The sequence below is a fragment of the Poecilia reticulata genome, linkage group LG19 (genome assembly GCF_000633615.1).
Source record: "Poecilia reticulata strain Guanapo linkage group LG19, Guppy_female_1.0+MT, whole genome shotgun sequence".
NCBI lineage: Eukaryota > Metazoa > Chordata > Actinopteri > Cyprinodontiformes > Poeciliidae > Poecilia > Poecilia reticulata.
Genome location: NC_024349.1, coordinates 2,273,208 through 2,279,676, shown reverse-complemented (window position 1 = coordinate 2,279,676; position 6,469 = coordinate 2,273,208). Strand labels below are relative to the sequence as shown.

The 6,469-nt window shown below is 40.7% G+C and overlaps 1 protein-coding gene across 3 annotated transcripts in view; it reads left to right on the top strand.

Moving 5' to 3' along the window:
- The window catches only part of ankfn1b (ankyrin repeat and fibronectin type III domain containing 1b), a 177,630-nt gene that overhangs the window by 143,576 nt on the left and 27,585 nt on the right, over positions 1-6,469 (top strand). The window lies entirely within an intron of this gene.

Here is a 6,469-nt window from a genome sequence, read left to right as displayed (position 1 = left end):
AACTTTACTGAATGAACAACAAGTTTGTTTGAGCCAAAACTTCACCAGTTTTTGCAAAAGTTTCATTGAAGAAAAATGATTTTGAAATAAATTCACTTTGCTTGATTCTTATTTAGCATAAATTCTTTTCAATTTGATTTTTAAAATACCAACATGTCCAAATAAAAGTATTTAAATATGTTTTCATCAGTTGCTCAACACAGGCGTCGTCTTCTCACCTAACACTTTCATCCTCTCATGGCCTGTGGGAAAATGCAAACTGGACGTTTTCTGTCTGCCGTTCGTCCAAAAAAAGCCAAACTAGCTCAGAAAAGCCGTTTGCAGCTGATCCAGATCCTCTGCAGCTTTCGGGTTTTATTCTCCTCTAATCTGAAACAAACTTCCAGAAAAGAAAAAAGCAGCTGGAACCCTGAGTTCCTTTGGATGGAGGCTGAAAGCTCATTTGTTTAGAGTTGGCTTTGAATAATAATAATAATAATCATAAGTGGAACATCATAAACTTTTGTCTGTCTTTCAACCTGTCATCGTTTTGCCTTTGTTTGTTTTTCTCGTTGTTTTATTTTCCTTCTAACCATGTAAAGCATTTAAATTGCCCAGTTGCTGGAWATGTGCTATAAAACCAAACTGCCWGCCTTTAAGCCGACCGTCTGTTTCTACCGATTAGACTCCAGTTGCCTTTAGCTGCACTGGATTTCATTTAAAGGTGTTTGAGTAGATGAGCTTCCTCCCACTTGTTCAGGGGGTTGAATACTCCTGCAGGGCGTCTAGAGGCTGGATGCAGAATGAAATCATTTCTCATTCAYGCTCACCAGACACAGCAAACATTCTTCTAACTCAGTGAGTTAAAGGCGTTTGCTGTTGTTTAGTTGATTGTAACTTTATGGATATTTGGAGAAACAATGAAAGTCTTTTTTTCTTCTTATATTTTGTCTCATTGTTTTGCCATTTTTTGAAATTTACCAATAAAATGATTGTTTTAAGATTGAAGTGAAGCATTATGTCATAAACACTACATTTCTGACATTTTCTTGTTTGTTCTTCTCATTAATTTTTTCTCATACCTTCTGAAAATGCATCAGGTTTACCAACATTTCCAAAAAAATATGCTTCGATTGAGTTTTTTTTTTTTTCCCATCTCGAGTCTCAGACAAAGAGCTGCGAACTGTCTAGACTCGGTGGGCATGTTTTTGTTTACATGTGACTCACTGACTGTGGGACCGAACTTTTCTTTTTGGTAAATTAAGCTGATAAAACTAATAAAACAGATGCTCTGAGTATGGTGGTGTTTGCAACATGGGGGTGTTGAGTGTTTGTGGGAGTATTTGATGTGGGCGTCATCAAGGACCCAGGAGGGAGTCTGGCTCTTGGAGGACTCGGTTTTTACCAGAGAAAACTGCTTCCTGTTTTCCAGCACTTTTAACTGTAGAGACGTGTGCGTGCGTGCGTGTGTGTGTGCGTGCGTGCGTGCGTGTGTGTGTGTGTGTGTGTGTGTGTGTGCTCAGTAAATTTCAGTTTAAGATGTTTGGGTGATTGCTTCAGATTTCCCATCTCTGGTAGAAAAGCATGAGCCCTAAAGCTGCTGCCGCTTTAAAAAAGTTTAGGGTTTTTTTTCCAATTCACCATCACATATTGACTAAATATGAAAATTATTTAAAAGTTGAGTTTCTCCATCACTGTTACACCACCAGACTGATGCTTTCAAAGCTTTATTCCTGTTAATTGCTGCTTACAGATAATAAAAAACACATTTAAGATTGAATAATTACATCAGACCAATAAAATATGTTTTAATTCGCAAATATGCACTTTAAAAAATCTGACTAATCCCTGCAAACGGTAGTTTTAATCTGAAAAATGAGCCTCATGGGGACCCATACTTTAATCTGTTGAAGATGACTGAAGCCACAGATGTTGTTTTATCTGAAAAACGTGCTTCACGTGGATCTAAACGTAAAGAAAGGGAGCGCATTTTTGTGAAACATCAAACGGAGTCATGTCTATAAATTATGTGTAGCTTTTAATGCACCGCCATTTTCTTCTTTTGGGTTAAAGGCTGTAAAATCTACTGTAGTCTTTTCAACTGTAGTCTCTTTTCTCTTCTTACCCACTGACCGAGTGACCATCTTGGGTTGAAAGTTCAGCACTTCCTGGTCAAACAATTACTAACTGACTTAATCAGAAAATAGGTCAGACTGCCCTGCAGTTGGRGCCACTTTAAGCTTTCGTCCTGTAATGCAGGTGAATCTTCATCGCTGCAGACAAAGCGACTGCATAACATAGCATGAGGTTAATTGATGCTACAGCTGTGTGAAATATCATCTCACATTAGGCCTGACACAATAAATTTTGCTGGATAATAAATCGTCCCAGAAGTTATTGCGATAAACTATAAAATTGTTTTGAGACAATTTTCAAGTAACATGTTGGTAATGGCATCATAATGCAAGTACACTCTCTCAAAATTTACGAAGCACAAATTTCTAACGATCCTTTAACATGAAGATATTAAATAAACTTAAACAACAAATAAAATTAATGTTGACGTCTTTGTAAACAAAGTTGTCCGTCATAATAGGAGCAGTTGAGACAAACACACCGCWCTAAAAAGCCACGTGTCATCCAGGCTTTGGTAGAAAGGAAAACATGAGGCAAAACAATCACAGATGAATGGATTCAGTGYTCATTGCGACAGGCTTGAGTCACAGTCGTCATGGCAACGTCTCTGGCTGCTTTGATGTAATACTCCAGTTGGTGAGCTGGGCAGATTTTGACTCGTCTTTTTCAGGTTATCTCACTATCAACATGGGAAAAATGTCTTGTTACAAGTGAAACAATCTGCCAGTGGAACTAGAACTGGTTGCTAGGCGACAGGCTGGGCTTGGCTGGGGTTGCTAGGCGACGGGCGGGGCTTGGCTGGGGTTGCTAGRTAACGGCGCCAGTGGAACTAGAACCTTTTCACCAATATTCAGGAGTTATTGACTCAAAACAAGCTCCTATATCTTGCTGAAATGTTTATTTGTATACCCTATATTTGTACATGCTCTTATTTATATTTTTTTTATTTATTAATTTTGCTTCTTAAAATTTTAGCTGAGTTCAAATTTCATACCGTAAAGAAGTGGAACATTTGTATAAACATGCAGATGTGAGCTGGCAGGATAATAAAGATCATTGAACCCTTATTGATTTAATATGGATATAAATCTGGCTGAAAAGATTTACATTTTAAGATATTTGCACTTGGATTAGACCAAAAACTCAATTTTTTTAAAGCAAAAACACTTTTTTAAATGCTTTTTTCAACATAATCTGTTATAACTAAGTGTCTTCATTTTTTTTTTTTTTTTTTACTGTGGCAGGGATTTATTATTATAACTAATCTATATTTCTCCATTTCTGAGCGGCATGTCTTTTGGTAAACGATACGCCGCCCTCACGTGTGCGATATAAACATCTCTTTGAAATCGCAGATGCACACACTCCACGTTACACACAGCCGAATGTCGTCAGAGAGCGATGGGGCACCGTGGTGCGTCTGTTCCATCTCAGGCATATAACAATAAGCCCAGGGCTGCATTCCACCGGGCTTTCTCTTTGAAATGGGATACCGGCACACGCATTACAAATATATCTCCTGTTTTATCTTCCGGGCCAGGCCCATGGAAAAATTATTCCAAATACCTGCCGCGCTTTATCTGGAACCCTGGAATAGGTTAGGCCCAGCCGGGAACACGAGGATGTCTAAAATAAGGCCTCTATTACGGGATGGAGTGGAGATGGATGGGACGGAGCGGGAAGGGACGGGGATTGTGGGGGTATTTTAGGTGTATCCGCCCCTGTGAAAAAGGGCTTGTTGCGGGGGCTTTAAAGTCTACAATGTAGGCCGATGTCAGCTGTTGCACAAACTTCATGTGATGGGGGAGGGTTTGAGCGCAGACGGACTCCTATGTGGTCTCGTACGTCCGTTGCTGAGTGGCGGTATAAATAACATTTTTCCTACAGATGTTCTCACCTTGACAAATCTGCTTGTGGCATGCGGCGTGACGGCCCAGACTAATGCCTTTATTTACGCGCTTCGACCTCCGCCTGCTCATGTTCAAAGAGCTGCGATGTCGAGAACCGACGTCGGCCTGATTGAGTAACTGAGCATGTCACTTGTTTGGAGAAAAACGGGGAAACTATCTGTTTAAATTTGAGAATAATCAAATAAGATTCTGCAAGCTGATATGTTAAAGGTGACTTATTCTTCTTCCCTGAACATGTTAGGATAGGTCTGTGGGAGACACAGAACATCTTACATCTTTTGCACAAAATCATTCTCAGACGATGAGATTTCAGTCTGCTCAGTTCGGCCTACGTTGACCTGTTTTAGGGCTTCCTGTCGCTTTAAATCGAAATAACCTGCTGCTGACCACGTCTCTCAACTCAACGGTTACACTCTCATAAAAATGGTTGCAAAAGGATGCACAATTATGCAACCATACATCTTTGAAAAGCAGAAGTGGAGCCTTCTGCACAGCCAACAAGAATGCAGCAAGTTCTTTCTAAATAATAAGTCAGCAATAAAGCAGTTTGTCTTTTCCAGCAGCCATTGTACACCGCATAGAGCAGTAAAACCAGCTGGACAAACATGCTGGAGCGCTGCTTGGGTTGCTAGGTAACGGGCAGGTTTTTGAAGCGACTCATTTTCCAGACACCAAAAAAACGGCTGAGTGATTTATAGAAGCGCTTGAACTGTTTTTGGGAGCAGCAGAAACCCAAATGGAAATACAAAAATATGCTAAATGTTCATTTTGCATAATAGGTCCCCTTTAATGTACACAGAAAATTTATTTTCAAGAACGTCCGCATGTGCATTTCCATAAATATGAAATGCTGGTTCTATATTTTAGCGGTAGGTAAAATTAGAGGGAGAAACGAGTTCAGATGGTGTGAAGAGCCAGACGAACTGGACTGGGAGGTGCTGAAAACGCCTCCTTGAGGAATCCATTTATCTCAATGGTCCTCTTTGGTGAGACCCAACACGGAGTCTGTCATCGTCGCCTGTGGAGTCCCGCTGACATCTCCTTCATCAGTCCAACGCGTCTGAGCACTTCAGGCCAGACTCGCCCAAGAAACACTTGTCATCTACATAGTTCCCATAGCAGGTTGGAGAACGGCGCAAAGCAGCGGTGCCAAGAATCTGCTGCAAAGACGTGGATGTGATTGTTTCACAGGGGAAAGATGATCTCACAGAGCAAACGTATGACTTGTTTAGGATGACCGTTACGACAACTGGAGCTGATCATGGACATCTGACAAATCAGAGTCATTTATCACTGAAGCATCATGGGTATTTCTCTCTGGTCTCTCTTTGTTTTGTGCCCCGTCGCTCTCTGAAGACTGTCAGCTCTGTGGAACATGGTTACGTATATCTGAGCGGTCAAAGTGATGCTGTGTCCTTCATGACAGGGCAGGATGATTTTCCCAGAGTCTATGAAATGCATGTGTTGAAGTAATAGTGAACTGTCTTGCAGACGTTACCAATGCCTGGATGTAAATTCAGGACGTGTGTGGTACATTTTGCATTCAGCCATTTTTTCCCCCCATTCAAGTTCTGCTGACTCAGAACTTTATGTTTAGCTGTTTTCTTCTGGGAAAACTCAATCTGTGTCTTTATGTCCCATGGAAACTTCTCCCACCTCAGTGATTCTGTTTTTAGCCGGGTTTCTTTCCAACGTGAAGCCACAGACGGCGCTACTGCTGCCTTTATCTCTGTCCTGTTGTGTGTTTTTATTTATTGTGTTTTTGTGTTTAGTTGTGTCTTAGGGTGTTTTCACACCTTGCAGTTCTCTAGATTTGGTTCAACTGGGGATGAGAATTGCAACATTTGTTCCATGTTCAGCTGCTGTGGTTCACTTTCACAAACAAACCAAACCATTTGAGAAACCTGTTCCCCTCCTCGCCTGTGGGGGCGCTGCACCAGAACCACTGAAGGGAACAAACAACTGAGCGCATCTTCCTTCCTGACAGAATGTAATCAAAAATGGAGCAGCATCAGATTTTAGCGATCGTAGGATGTCTCTTTTGTGTTTGGCTGAAGACTGAGTTATTTCCCCCAGTAGTGCTAGGCTAACACATGTGTTTTGGTTATATTTACCCAGAATGCCTTGCGTAGTAATCCGCCTCCTGCTATTAGCATGGTCTCGGGTCTGCTTGGAATAATAATATGACTTGAAATACGCTGCAAAAACACAAAACCCTACCAAGTATTTGCGTCTAGTTTCCAGGGAACTTCAGATAAAACAAAACTAACTTAAAAGTAACATTTCAGCAGAATATAGGAGTTTGTTTTAAATCAATAAATTGTAAATATTGATTTAAAAATGTTCTAGTTCCAGTGCCAGATTATATCACATATAACATGTCAAAATGTCAAAAAATCTACCAGTGGAACTAAAACTGGGTTGCTAGGTAACGGGCTGGGCTT